The sequence below is a fragment of the Lathyrus oleraceus genome, chromosome 7 (genome assembly GCF_024323335.1).
Source record: "Lathyrus oleraceus cultivar Zhongwan6 chromosome 7, CAAS_Psat_ZW6_1.0, whole genome shotgun sequence".
NCBI classification, from domain to species: Eukaryota; Viridiplantae; Streptophyta; class Magnoliopsida; order Fabales; family Fabaceae; genus Lathyrus; species Lathyrus oleraceus.
Window position 1 is genome coordinate 411,504,249 of NC_066585.1, and position 16,469 is coordinate 411,520,717.

Here is a 16,469-nt window from a genome sequence, read left to right on the forward strand (position 1 = left end):
AGTGAGAATATAGCAAGAGAGGGGAGAATTATGCTTATGAGAGGTGTAGTTCTGTGAGATTATGTTGGTGGTTTATATAGAGATGGTTGTGGTTGGTAATTGATGAATGAAATTAATTTTATTGATGGTTTTCAATTCCACGGTCAAAGGATGTGAGAGTGGTTAAAGAGTTTTAATACAGTGTCCAGCATGCAAGGGACATGGTATTGAAAAGGGATCATGTGACATTAATACAACATAAAGCATGTGAACGGTAATGTATTGGCTGACACAACTTTTTATGCTTGTGGAAAACACCATTAGGGACTTGTGGTGGACAACACAGTCTTCACATGGGCGCCACAGCCTGTGTGTGGCAGGCGCCACATGCAGTGTTGTTTGTTACCATGTGTGGACCTCTTTATTGCTTTGACCATAATTTTCATTTGAATTTTAATTTACCGGCATAAAATAATGGTTTAATAATTAGTTAGAAGAAAACCAACATAATATATAGGTAGGAATGAGAAACAAGATATGGTAAAATGACATTAAAACGCAAAAGTGAAAAATAAAAGAATGGGGTAGACGGGAAAAGATGATATAATTCGTCTACTGGAATGAAAAGAAATGAAGTAATTAAATAAATTCCCAATGTGTAAAAACAACAATAAAATTCTAAACAAGAAAATAAAATAAATGTCAGTGCATTGGTAATATTCAAATAAATTAGCCATTACGGCGGCTGCTGGTAGGAGGAGCAAACGAGTAGAAGTGCTGGTAAATGTGATCCAGGTTCTCTGTCAGTACATCCATAAAGCCGTGGAATTCCACGTGCAAGGTGCTTAGCTCGCCTTTCAGATTGGCGATGTCTATCTGAACAACTTTGATGGTAGCAGCATGATCGGTGAGAGGTGCATCAGGTATAACTGGGGCGTGTGATTCAGCGTCAGAGAGATAAGTGTATTAGGGGTCATAGATTTGAGGTGTCTCTGGAGGAGAAGGTGGTGCATCTGGTGGTCCATCCAAATCATAGAGCCAATTGTTCCTATCATGTACACTCGTCCTATGGTCTGGCAGGGTAAACATGTGTACTACTTGGTGGTTAATTAGAAATTTAAACACATCCAGTCCTAGGTTCCTAATGATACCGGTGTTGAAACAAAATCCGATATTCATTGGTCGTATCCCACCTAAAGGGTTGAGCCTGATAAGTGGTTGTCTCAGTCCGATGGCATTTGCTATCATGGTCACTAAGCCTCCCATTAAGATTGGTTTATAGTTATCATGTGCTATACGGTCTAAATTATCTATCATAAATGTAGTGGCGTTAACAGGTCGGGCCTGTGATGCCCAATACATTATAAAGACTTCATCCTTGGACACGAAGGTTTTGTTCTGTTCCTTTCCAAATAAGGTGTGGTCTAGGATCTTATGAAAGTAATGAATGGCAGGGTTATGGATGTTCTCGGAATGCATAAGATCCGGCTCGGGATGGTCGTTTCTTGTGATGCTACCTCAAAAGTGATCTAATTCAAGGTCTATAAGCCTGACTTCCTGGGTAATGGTAAAGGTATCAGGACCATTAGGGCATCCTAGAAGTTCATCTATTTCTCTATGGGTGCAGCGGTAGTCATTATCAAACAACCTAAAGGTGATGAGGCCTTTGTTAAATCCCATACCATGGTTTGGCAGGTAAAATAGGGAGCTTAAGAATTCTAAAGTTGACCTACTGTAGGAACTAAATTTTCTTTTGATAGCAAGGCTATCCTAGCCAATTTGGTTAATTAGGAACATGATATTGTCTCTTATACCTAACTTGGTCATAGTACGTCGATCTGGGTATATGGTTAGTGTCATTTCCCTCTGAGCTAGAGCCTCAAAACGTCTCCTTTGAGCTCTGCCTATGAAGACTATATCCATGTAATCTACTTGTTGCATTGTGATGGTCAGTGGCTAGATAAATTTAAGTAGATACTGGTATTAATTCAGTAATGATTAATAATTAAGAAAAATACCTATTGACTTTATGAAAGGGAAGAAAGAAAAAAATGGATAGATAAAAAAAAGACATTAATAAAACAGGAAATATTTGCTATGTTTTACGTCGATAGCGCGACGACTCAAGAGTGTAAGTACTCATGGTGGTTATTTCGAGGATGAATCCTCGATCAAAATTTTAATTATCATCGATTTCAATGGCCACTTATCAATCCATCTCTCATATCCGTCACCTTTTCTTCTTTTTCTTCTGCGAGGTAGTTTATCCTTCTGAACTTGTGGTGGTGGTTCTGGCTCTATCTCGAGAGATAACTTTTCAGGTTTAGGTTCTATTTTTGCATCCACCACCTCAAAGTCTGGTTTACCCCTTCTAATACTAATGAGTTCCCTAGTTTCATGGTCTTCTAATTTTTTCTTCTTGTTCAGGGTCTCAAATAAATGTGTATTGGTGTGGATATTTTCTGATAGCTCTTTATATCTTTCGGATTTGGGATCTACCTTAACTTCCACAGACCTTCGTGGGAAAGGAATTGGTGATTTATAGGGAGGAGGAACAACACATAGTGCTTCCTTCTCTACCTCTTTGATAACCTCCCTTTCGAGTGGTGTCGACGGATCTTTCTTAATCTCTATTCTTTTCTCACTTGAATCCTCCTCATTATTACTCTCCTTAGGATTTTCGGTAATTTTTTCACTGATCATTGTTACAACATCCGCATGTTTCTCAGGGAATGATCCTGGAGGTGTCTATGCAAGCAGAGAGATTTGAGTCTCCAGTGCCTCATTGTGAGTGACGAGGGACTCGACCATAATGTTCAGTTGCATAAGGGTTTCATTGGTATAGAGAATTTGTTTTCTAAATTCTTCATTTTGAAGAGTTTGTGTAGCCATAAAGCGTTCCATCATAGATTCTAACCTAGAGTGAGTTTGCGTCACAATGAAAATCTCCATTAATATTTCCAGGTTGGATTTATAGGAATCTTGCGATTCCTCAAAATACTGGGAGTGATAATCGTAGAGAAAATTTGGGTATGTAATAGAGAGAAAAAATGCCTTAGTCTATACTGGGCAACACTGGAGTTATGATATTGACTAAATTAGTTCCTGGCAACGGCGCCAAAAACTTGATCCCAACTTAGTAAGTCTATGTGAATCGTGACTACAAGTGCACATTCCCATCGCATAGTTTTAAAGATTATCGAACCCACAAGGACTAATAGTCGAACGTATCGGGGTCTAAAGTTACTATGTTAATCTAAGGCGAATGATTGATCTAAATTGGAAGGATGAAGAGAATAACTATAAAATAGAATAAAGATAAAGATATAAGATATAGGGGATATCAATATGTAATACATCAAACCTCTGGGATTCGACATATAGTTGGTGTAATCTTATTGTTTAAAAAATTCTTCAGTAGAAATTATTTATAGAAAGGACTTAGTCTCACACTCTCATTTTTATTGACTCTGACCATACTCCTAAACAAGAATGCTTGTCTCTCACGGTCTCATTGTGAATTTCAAAGTATTTTTTGAATATAGATAAAGTCTAATTAATCCTAAAGCGCTCTCGCTGTATTTAGGATTAATGCCAAAGTATCTGGTTAATCCCAAAGTATCTAGTTAAAATCTCAAACTCGTTCTTGTTGACCGTAAACTTAGTTTGTTTTGTACTCTCGTACGAAAAACAGTTTGGTTAAATTAAGAAACTAAAACCGGAAACATAAGTTTTAATAAAAACTAACACCAATTATTTACTGAATCCCGTCGTTTCGACGGTCTTTACATACCAATACCTAAGGTTTAGCCGAACATAGATCCGGTGACAATCATGGCAATTGGGGAATTAAACATACAATAAAGGAATAAATAAATAAAATAGTAAACAATAATAAACCTGGATTGCAATTTAAGAACTGGAATTGAATCTTGAATCTTTGATTAAATAATTCCGCCGGGCTTTGGCAATGAATACCCCTTACAATTGAATCCCAAATGCCTGAAAATTAATAAACCATAATAGTCCCTGATGTGGAGAAACTATCACTTTTACAATGGTAAGAAACTGCCTAGGAAACTAAAAGAAAAATAATGCTGAAAATAATTAAGCGTAAATTAAAAACTGGAAGAAGAGACGAGAGAGACCCCCCATTAGTAAAAACTCACTTTACCATACATACTCCCCACTCTCCTTAAAAGTAGCACTCCATTTCTCCTAGTGGGGAGTAGTTGGTTGAAAAAGTAAGAATCAAACATGGAGAGGATTGTGGAGAGAAACAAGGAAGGAAGACTGGGTTGGTGGCGGCTGCCACAACTCTAGTATGGTCTTCGTGGCGGGCGCCACCTTTTATGGAATGGGATCCACACACGTACAAGCTTTGTGGCGGGCGCCATATTGTGTGTGGTGGGCGCCACCACTTCCTAAAGCCGTGTGGCGGGCGCCACCTTCTTCAAATGTGGTGGGCGCGACACATTTCTTCATTTTTGCTCCAGTTTCTTCCCTTTTTATTTCCTTTTTGCTATTTTCCCTTTTTCTTGCATAGACATCTTTTATTCGATAAATACCTAAAATAAACATAAAATACGACGTAATATTATGGAAAGTCAAGTAAAAAGAAATACATAGTAAGTCAAATATACGATACGTTTTCGCGTTATCAGCTGTCAATGTTAGGGAATAATGCTAAACCATAGATGAGCAAGAAAAAGATGGCTTTAAAAGCGTCTATGCTACCAGCTTGAGAATAATCAATAGCTCTACCAATGAAAAATGCAGAAGTTAGCTCTCGAATCCCTCCTTTCTACGTCATACTAGCATCGCTCTTAGACTTCTTCAGATGCAGAACATCAACTATGACTTGAGATCTAGGAATCTCTTCTAATCCACTGAAAGGAACGTTGTTAGATACGGGTATACCCAAGAGACAAACATACTCTTCCAACATGGGAATGAGCTGATAATTAGGAAAAGTGAAGCACCAATAAAGAGGATCATAGAACTGGACCAAGACACTCAAGAGTCCTTCCACAACCTCAGTTGACAGCACAAATTAAAGCTTCCCATGACGTTGCTTGAAATCCAAGGGATCTAATACAAAGGATGATAGATTCCTTAGCTCTTTCAACTCGGGAGATATGAAACTGTACTTCTTAGTGTTCGTTCGTCCATAATCCATAGTCTGAAAATATTTGCAAATATGACCTTAGTTCCTTGAAAATTTATTGTTGTGATGAATGCTATGATGCGCATGTATGCATGAATGCAACAATCACACACAAAGGACCACACACAAGGAAAACAGTAATAAAGGTCACGAGATGGATCAAGTTATCATAAAGATCAATCATCCATTTTGGTGGATTATGGTTTTCACCTTATCAACACCAAAGTTCCATTGATTTTGATGATAACTGATCGGATCAATCGAGAATAAAAGGTTTTGTTGTGAGTCACGAGCATGGAGTCAGGTTAAGAACCATCCAAAAGGAGTGTACTAAGGATAAAAAACCTGTATAGCATGTTCTAAAAAGTTCCTAGAGTCGTGATCCCATCTATCAGATATTTTAGGTTAGGATGACTGACTCGTCAACCCATAGTATTCTTAAGAGAAACTCATCTGAGTGTAGTATCGCGTAACAACTATTATCAAGTTTACACATGGACAGTCTCCGAACTATGTCCTAAATAGGCCAAGTTGGGTTAAATGTTCTACGATCCTCAACTTCTCGGACTCTCAGGTCGAAAAAAGTAATGCTTATCCACGACTTATTCGTGTGACATCAGTAATTCCAAAGGGGTCTCCATTGAGTAGATGGGTCTCAAGCCATCTCGTTAAGGACTACTCCACACGAGTCGAACATGACTATACCATCCTTCTATCTTAATTGCACTCAAGTTCGGGTTAGAACTTATCTCACCACTCAGAGATCACCAAGAAAGATAGAAAGAGAGTATCACACAACAATATATACAAATAGTAAAACATCAAATATCAAAAAATATAAAAACACAAAAAGTAGGCTAAACCCACTGAGGACTCATCCCCAGCAGAGTCGCCACTTTATTTCTATAGCAGTAAATTTATAACCACTTAGCTATTGGTTAACTCAGCGTCAATAAAACCAGAGTCGTCACCGCGCCTTTATTATTTCCAAAGAAAAAGGGGAAAAAGTACGAACAAAACCCAAAGATAAGAATTTTTCAAATAAAACTAATAAAATATCAAAGATTATAGGTAAGGGGGTTGGTTACACAGAGGGAATGTATTAGCACCCAAAGTGTCCTAGGTACTCCTAGGGAGCCCTGTTTTGTGTGCACGTGTTTTAGCTGAAAAGATGTTTGCTAAAGAAATTGAATGTGGGGATTATAAAAGAATTCATTTATTATATTTTTGTGTTTGAAAAGACCTTCGGTCTTATGCCTACGTACCTGTAACGGTGCATTCGTGACGATCGAGTTATGGATAAACCCGATGTCAATTGAAAAATCAGATCCGCCACCGCCCCTTATTTGTTTTCAAAGGAAAAGGGAAAAGTAAGAACAAAATCCAAAGATAAGCAGTTTTCAAATCAAAACTAATAAAATGCCAGAGATTACAGGTAAGGGGGTTGGTTACACAGAGGGAAGGTATTAGCACCCAAAGTGTCTTAGGTACTCATAGGGAGCCCTTTCTGTGTATAAGTGTTTTAGTTAAAAAGATTTTTGATAAAAATGGAATGGGGGGATGAGAAAATAATCCATTGATTATATTTTTGTGTTTGATAAGGTCTCGGTCTTATGCCTACGTACCAACTAAAAATGAGGGATCAAAACCCCGTAGTTCATGGTAAATTTTTTAAAGAAAGTTGGTGAATTGTTTTTAACAAAAGTTTAACAGGAAAGGCACAAGGATGGCCAAATATTTGAATGGGGATGTTAGTTTTTTTTGTCTTTTTTGAAGTTAAAGTCAATATGGTTAAGTTCATTCACAATTTGATTTAAGAAAAAGTTTAAAAATTCAATGGCATAAGGCCAAAGTTTCTAATTATTAAAACATGTCTAAGTTGAAAAACACACGCAAAGAAGATTTTTTAAAAGGAGGGAGAGATTTGAAACTAAATAAGCGGGAGGTGATGAAGAGGTTATCCTAGACAAAAGTTTAAAAGTTAAGAGTTGAAAAGATCTGACCAATGGGATGCAATCCACAAGACAAGAATGTCAGATAGAAACCCATTTCCTTTGGACTTTGGAGCAGACAATAAGCATAAGCAATATCAAAGCAAACCATATGAAGACCAAGGAATCAAATAAAGATAGCCATAATACCCAAGCAAGCACTCCATTAACTAGCAGTCTTCCAATGTATCAGATGAAAATATTCCTTGGCAAATTCTCAAAAACAATTATCAGATATCAACAATAATAATATTATAATAATCAAGCACAAAGACAAAGTGGCAGATGAACCATGGGCACTCAAGGTTTACATCAGATGAAAGGCACGGTCAAGGATAACACAGTCTCAGCATATTGGCATTGGACAAGTCCTCAATTCATAGGGAATGTTGCCTAATTCTAAGTCCAAGAGTTCAGATCAAATCCAATAGTCCACCAACATATTTTTCAGAGCTTTTGTTATTATTAAGTATTTTAATGTCCTAAGACCACAAACAGAAACAAATCACAACCACACAAAATATACAAACACAAGATATGACTCAAGTGAGCAAAAAGAAAATGACTGAAAAACACAAACATATTGCATGAAATGCAAATGGAAATGAATGATAAAGGTACTGAAATTTAAATTTGCATTAAGTAAATGACTTGAAAGTAAAGCAATATTAATAAGAGGTTAGTCAAATGTTAGTTAAGAGTTTAATTGTTTAAGTCATTCTTTGGAGAACACTCAACCATTCATTCACAAATATGAAGACATGAACCAAGACATCATCCATGAGAAGGGCTCCAACTTGGATAAATCAACAAGTATGCCAATAGCTCTCATGAATGGAAAAAGGGTCAAGTCTTCACACAATGCCATGAAGAATAGGAGACTTACAATCTCACTTACAAGAATGCAATGCCTTGTGGGGAAAATTTAGCTTTATGTTAAGCAATCGTAATTGGACATAGGTTGAAGTCACAACTATCTAAGGCGAGGAAAAAACGATATTGGTGTTAATGTATGTTAGAGACTTGGTACAAATAAACTAAGCTCCTAAAACATACCACGCACAGAAAATAAAGATGGGACAGACTTATCTCAGTCTGGCTCATGTTGATTCGTCTGACACAAAGGCATTGATGAATCAACTAGCATTTGGACATTAGTGAAATCATAGCTCAATAATGGATTGGGAAAGAATAGGGATGAAGATGAAAAAGGGAGGGGAAATAGAAACCCAAATTGATCATAAGAGGAAATTCATCTGATCAATACTATCCATTCATCTTGAGGGATGAAATGTACATTTCATCAACCCCCAAATCCAATAGTATTGATCAAATAAAAGTTCAAATCAACCATGATCAAGGCCAAACATAAAGTCAAACATCACCAAGTCAAACAAATTGCTCAACAATATTTTCAAGCAATTAATCAATTAAAGATCATATTTCAAATGAATTAGAATGCATTTTTAAATGGACAAAACCTCAAATCCCCTCAAATCACCAAATAAATGGCCAAGGGATTTATCCTAGGTCAAACAAGGTCAAAGGACCTTAGACAAAAAAAATCATAACTTTTGGAAAGTCAGAAGTATTTTAAAATATTTAAAAACAAGTCAAAAATCAATTAATTCACAAAAAATATCAAAATTAATCCAAAAAATGATTTTGACCCTAAGATCCCTCATGGCATCATAACATTGCATTTGCATTGCCTCAAGGATCTTTAGCATCTTGGTTCCCTTTGCCTTTGGGTGGGACTCCTTGTGATTGGTTAGAGATCACCAAGCATGCTTGAATTATACATCATTGTTTCTCTTACTTTTGTTTACTAACGAAAAGCACAAAAATATGTCACTAACATCTTTTGTTTGAAGCTTGAGTATCATCCAAGACACATTGTGGGTTCTATTTAGATGATCAGTCGACACAAGGGAATAGCTTGAGATACTTCCAACAGGTTCAAATGGGGTCTATTCGTCAGTCAAAACGTTAATCTTGAAGGAGCAAAAGTTTGTTTATGAGTTGTCATGCTCGCTAGGCGAGCAGAATGGGTCGCCTAGCGAGTCCCAAGAAAAGCCACCAGAATCACCTACGCTCAGAGGAATTTCTTGAACTGTCATGCTCGCTAGGCGAAGCCCACGTGTTTAAAAAAAAACAAAAAACGAAATAAATAAATAAATAAATAAATAAATAAAATAAATAAATAAATAAATAAAATATAACAGAAATTTTTTGGACTTGGGCCTCTCTCATTTGAGCCCACAGGTCCACAAAAATCAAGTTATAAATTCAGAGTTTTAGTGAAACAAAAGGGGATTCTATTCCTATTACCCTGGCAGGGAAAAAGACAGTGACAAAAGAGCTAACAGAGTTCAGAGCAACCTCCAGAGACTGAAGGGAACTCATCGGCAAAGAACCAATTCCCTCTCATATAAACCCTAAGAGTGCTTTGCAAACCCAACCGTGCCATTCAATTTCATCGGTCTCTCCAATCAGGTTTACCCTTATTCCCATTACTTTATGCTTTTAATTTGAATGCTCTGAATGTATGAGGTATTATGGGTGAATTTGATACCCTTTTGATGGATGTGTTTGACAAGAGGTTTAGGCCTCCTACCCTTGGTTGCTTTTTGTGAGCTTTTTGCGAATTTTAATGGCATGATTCATGTGGTTACATTTTGATTTGGGGGGCAACTCTTGATTACCCTATCTTGTTTCTCTAACCTGTTTGTTGAGTTTTTTTTGTGAGGGCTCATATGACTCTTGCAGAGTTGGCTTGCTTGGTGTTCCACTTTATTTGTGGGACACCACCCGGAGGTTTATTCCGATTACCTGTACTGACTCGCCTTCTTTGATGGTGTTTAGCTTGGAAGAGTCTTTGGGTTTCTTATTTATCTAATTGCTGTTACTTCGGATCTTTATCCGTACGGTAGATCTCTCGATCCCTTTACTTTTCCCGCATGTTACCGATTTCTTAGGTTTCGTATAGCCTCTCATGGCATGTCATTTAAGGTAACGCGGTTCCTTCATCTAGGAATGCCTTTTTGCCTGAGCATCCCTAAACACCCCAAACTCATTGATTTTTCTTCTCCTAAGAACACGTTATCTCCTTCTACTACAGGCGAGCAAGTCTCCAAAGGTCGAGCATCCGGTAGATTGCGTAGTAACGTCGTTCACCCAAAAATACAACCCTTACCCCATAGGTGGTCGAATTACGTTTTGCTCTGATTTTCATCCCAGATGAGATACGTAGGCATAAGACGCGATGTCTTAGCGAGCACACTCCTCTTTAACCCATAGGTAGCCGAGCTACGAAGACTCTGATTCTCAGATTCAGATGAGATACGTATGCAGTGGATGCAACATCCGTGCGAGTCATTTTCTTTTGACCCTTCTTTTAGTAAGTAGTACATTAGATAAACATACACGTTTTTCTCATCCCTTCAATCATGTTTGCACAAATAATTTTTCACAAAATACCAACCTTTGCAACAAATGTGAAAAGGGCTCCCTACGAGTACCTAGGATACTTTGGGTGTCTAATACCTTCCCATTGCATAACCAACCCCCTTACCCAGATCTCTGACATTTTTACTAGTTTTTGATTCGATAAAACTTTTAGGTTTTTGTTCGCTTTCTAACCATTCCTTTGGATAAATAGAAGTGCGGTGGCGACTCGACTTGTATGATTTACCTTGGATTTAGTCAATATCTCTAATGGTAAAGAATACCCCGCTACAGAAAAGTGGCGACTCTGCTGGGGATCGAAACATCCTATTGGGTTTTACCTACTTTTCATATTTGTTGTATTGTATTGTATATTTTTTTGTGTGACATATTTTTGTGCAATTTGGGATTACTGTATTGTATGTAATGATTGAATTGTTTAAATATTAATTCCTTGTATGCTTGGTGATCTTTGTGAGATGAGTTCTATACCCGAACTCGAGCGCACTTAGGATAGGAGAATGGCATAGTCTTGTCGACTTGTGTGGAGTTATTCCTTAGCAAGTTGACTTGCAAGTCCATTCACTTGGTAGAGGTTATGTTGGGATCGATAATGTCACACAAGTAAGTTGTGGTTAGACATTACTCTTTCCAATATAGACCTTAGAAGCCAAGGACCTTAGTTTACCAAGCCCATCTTGGCCTATTCTTAGGATGTAGTGCAAAAGTCGTTCAAGTGTAAGATTTGATACGATTGTTACGCGATACTACACTCATAAGAGTCTCTCTTGAGAATATTTTTGGAATACGAGTAGTCGTTTCTTTGATAATATTCGAAAGATGGGATGATGACTATGGGAACCTCTTGTAGAACATGTTTGGCAGGTTTAAACCCTAGTACACTCCCTTTTGGGTGGTTCTTAACCTAACTCCATGCTCGTGACTTACAACAAACCCTTGATTCATGGTTGATCCGTTCATGAATCCTTAATATTAATGGAACTTGGGTGTTGATAAGGTGTAAACCATAATCCACGAGAATGGATGGTTGATATTAAGGATAACATGATCCATCCCATGACCTTTGTTTGGTGTGCTTTGCTTGATCCTTAAGTGTGATTGTTGCATTCATGCACTCATTTGCATTCATATCATCAAAATAATGAGAAAAGTTTCAAGGAACTTAAGAGGTTTATTTGCAAAATTTTCAGACATGGAAAGACAAAGAAGGAATACAAAGAAGTCCAGCTTCAGGCAACCAGATTTGAAAGAGTTAAGGAATCTGACATCCTATGTATTAGATCCTTTGGGTTTCAAGGCTCGTTTTGGGAAGCTTCTTCGTCTTCTGACTACTCAGATGGATGAAGGATTGGTGAGTGTATTGGTGCAGTTTTATGATCCCTTGTACCGTTGCTTCACGTTTCCGGATTTCCAGCTTTTGCCTACCCTTGAGGAGTATGCTTACCTTGTGGGTATACCTATTCTAGACCAGTTGTCGTTCAGTGTCTTGGAGAGTATTCCTACTTCTCAAGAGATAGCTGACATGTTACACATAGATGAATCTCAGGTCGGTGCTCATATGACTACCAAAGGAGGAATTCAAGGTCTCCCTTCTGAGTTCCTCATTGCTCAAGCTACTATGTATGGGAAGGCCATGAGTGAGGATGCCTTTGAAGCCATATTTGTACTTCTCATCTATGGATTGGTAATGTTCCCCAACATCGACAAGTTTGTGGATGTGAACGCTATTAGGATTTTCTCTACTCTTAATCCCGTTCTGACTCTGTTGGGCGATACCTACTTCTCTTTGCATTTGAGGAATGCAAAGGGTGGTGGCGCCATTATGTGTTGTTTTCCTCTGTTGTATAAGTGGTTTAGTTCTCACTTACCTCAGACGGTCGCTTTCAAGGAGAACAAGGAATGTCTACGATGCTCCACGAGAGTTATGTCTCTCACTAATGATGATATCTCTTGGTATAACCGTGTGTATGATGGTGTGTAGATTATTGACTCTTGTGGCGAATTCTCCAATGTTCCTCTTCTTGGTACATGTGGTGGGATTAACTACAATCCTATTTTCGCACGTCGGCAGCTTGGGTTCCCCTTAAAGGATAAACCCAATAACATTCTGTTAGAGGGTGTATTCTTTCAGGACGGTAAAGATCCCCAAGGCTTGAAAGCTAGGATGGTCCGCGCTTGGCGCAAGATTCATAGGAAAGGAAGGAAAGAGTTGGGTCCTAAGAATTGCATCGCTTTGGAGCCTTACACTGTTTGGGTTAGGAAGAGGGCGTCTGAGTATCTCATGCCTTACGAGTATCCGAGACCTACACCTATGATTATGGTTGGACCCTCAACCCTCCCTAATCAAGGAGTAGAGGAGTTGAGAGACGAAGACCGTTCACGAGCCTGGATCCGTGAATGTGAAGAGTTGCTTCAGCAGATTAAGGAGAAGGATGCGTTGATTGAGTTTCTTGAGCATCAGGTTATTGATGACCCTGATGATGTATGGACTTCTCTACTTCCTCAGTCTTCTATGTTCTGGAAGAGGAGGTATGATCGACTCGCCAAAGAGAATGCCGATATGGAGGCAGCCTATGAGAGGGAGGTGAAGAGGCTTCGCGCATTTTATCTTCCTGTGTCCCAAGCTTTAGATGATTGTTTCTAGGGATCCATAGGATGATTATTTTCCTTTTCTCTTGTACATGATTGACGATGCTACACTTCTTTTCCCTGATATCATTTGATGAGATATTTCTATATGTGATAAAATGCTTAATATTTCCAGAATTTGCAAATAAAACTCTAAAGTTCCTTTGAAATAAAAAACAAATCATATGCACAAGCATTGCATGCATCATATGCATAAACAAGTTTCATTTCCGGTCCCTTTCCCTGTGGTCTAACTCTGTGTCCTTCATTTATTTTGAAGACAAGCTGACTCACCGGTACTACACTAGAGCCAATATTTCAAGACCATGGATTCACGAGGCAGGCGCCGTGACATCCACCCTACACCAGAATTTGAAATTCGTGAAAAACAAGAAGCTGGTGGTGGTAGGGGGACAAAGGGCTCTCCTGGTTAGCCATTTGTATTCCTTCTCTTATATAGATGCTGAGGTTGAAGTTGGAACTCCTTTCCAAGCTTTATCTATTGCTGAGCCTATTGAGAAGAGAACTCTTTCATTTGCTTCCTACAAAGATGCAAAGTTGGCCATTGAGCGTGGTGCAACCACTGGTTTAGGAAAAATGATTGAGTTAGAAGACAACGAGTCCCGGGCTGGCATAGGTTTTTCTTCTGGTACTTTCAACAAGCAAGGGCTATTCAAGAGTGGAGGTTTTATCCACACCGGTCAGGACGAGGAGGCTGCTGCTGTCTTAGAAGAAGATGTAGAGGATTCTGGCAATTTCATCATCCCTGGAGGGGTCTGCAACAATTGGGTCGCTGTGGATAATCCAACAGTTGTCCATAAGTACACGTAATGATCACTTTATTTAAAAACCCTTCTCCCATGCCAAAAGGAGGAGTGATAACATTGTTGGCAACATAAATACAATGATATTTTCATTCAATAAATTCATGTTAAATGTTTATTTTTCCATTTATTTTCCCTTTTCGCTTTTGCATGAAATTGGTGATCACATAATACCTCAAAATGGAATAAAATTAATCTTTTCATCTGCATAATGATTTGCCTTGTTTGAATTCTAAATCTTTTCATATCCAAAATCATTATGCAGGTTAATTTCTAAACCCATTGAACATAATGACCCAACACCATCTCCCAATTTTGAATTCCCTGTATTTGAGGCAGAGGAAGATGATGTTGAAGAGATTCCTGATGAGATCACCCAGCTACTTGAGCATGAAGAGAAGATCATTCAGCCGCATCTTGAGAATCTGGAAACAGTCAACTTGGGGTCTGAAGATTGTGCGAGAGAGGTAAAGATTGGGGCACTTCTGGAAGAATCTGTTAAGAAGGGGTTGATTAAGTTGCTACGAGAATATGTTGACGTCTTTGCCTGGTCATATGAAGACATGCCTGGTCTAGATACTGATATTGTGCAACATTTCCTACCTTTAAAGCCTGAGTGCATGCCTGTAAAGAAGAAGCTCAGAAGAACTCATCCTGATATGGCAGTGAAGATCAAAGAGGAAGTTCAGAAGCAAATTGATGCGGGGTTCCTGGTAACTTATATATATCCTCAATGGGTGGCCAATATTGTGCCCGTTCCTAAGAAAGATGGAAAAGTCCGGATGTGTGTGGACTATAGAGACTTGAATAAAGCTAGTCCGAAAGATGATTTCCCCCTACCAGATATTGATATGTTGGTAGACAATACAGCTAAATTCAATGTCTTCTCGTTTATGGACGGATTTTCCGGATATAATCAGATTAAGATGGCATCCGAGGATATGGAGAAGACAACATTCATCACACCTTGGGGAACATTCTGTTATCGAGTGATGCCCTTCAGTTTGAAGAACGCTGGAGCCACGTATCAACGAGCTATGACCACCTTGTTTCATGATATGATGCACAAGGAGATTGAGGTATATGTTGACGATATGATTGCTAAGTCAAGAACGGAAGTTGAACATGTAGAGCATTTGTTAAAGCTTTTCCAGCGTTTGAGGAAATATAAGCTTCGTCTGAATCCCAACAAGTGTACATTTGGAGTCCGTTCTGGAAAGTTATTGGGCTTCATTGTTAGTGAAAGAGGTATTGAGGTTGATCCTGCAAAGGTCAAAGCAATACAAGAGATGCCTGCGCCCAAAACTGAGAAGCAAGTCCGAGGTTTTCTTGGCCGCTTGAATTATATCTCCAGATTCATATCCCACATGACTGCCACATGTGCGCCTATATTCAAGCTCCTCCGGAAAGATCAGTCCCATGATTGGACCGAGGATTGCTAGAAAGCTTTCGACAGTATTAAAGAATATCTGTCTGAGCCTCCGATTTTGTCTCCGCCTGTAGAGGGAAGACCTTTGATCATGTATCTGACTGTTCTTGAAGACTCGAGGGGTTGTGTCCTTGGTTAGCACGACGAATCAGGGAAGAAGGAGTATGTTATTTACTACCTGAGTAAGAAGTTCACTGATTGTGAGTCTCGATACTCAATGCTTGAAAAGACATGATGTGCTTTGGCTTGGGCTGCTAAGCGCTTACGCCAGTATATGATAAATCATACGACTTGGTTGATACCAAGTGACTTAGCCAATGCTAAAGGGTTTTAGCCAATGCCAACTTATTGAGAAACCAAGTGATTGCAATTTGAAACTTCATCTGATACATCATTCAAGATCTCTCTAAGTTCATCTGCAACATGATCATTGTGAAGCTGTTTTTTTGAACTTGTGACTTGTGGAATTCATCTGTTACATGGGCTATTTTGAAGAAGATCATGGAATGGATAAGCTTGGATGTGGCCTTATTTATTTGTTTATTGGATTGCTACCCATTTGGTCAGATCTTTTCAACTCTAAACTTTTATGTACATAAGATAGTCTCTTCATCTTCTCCCCATATCTTTAATTTCAAAATTTCTCCCTCCATTTCTCAAAATCTTCTTTATGTGAACTATTTTTTGTTCTAAACTTTGACCACTTTGCAAAAAGATAGAAACTTTGGCCTTATGCCATTGCATTTTCAAACTTCTTTTCTTAAATCAAACTTGTAAATAAACTTAACTATATTTGACCTAAAACATTCAAAAAGCCAAAAGTAACTAACTCATTCAAACTATTTTTAGGCCTTTGTGCCTTTCAAATCTAATTTTTGTTAAAAGCAATGCATCCACTTTGAAATTTGTATTATGAACTACGAGGTTTTGATCCCTCATTTTTATGTTGGTACGTACGCACAAGACCGAAGGTCTTGTCAAAC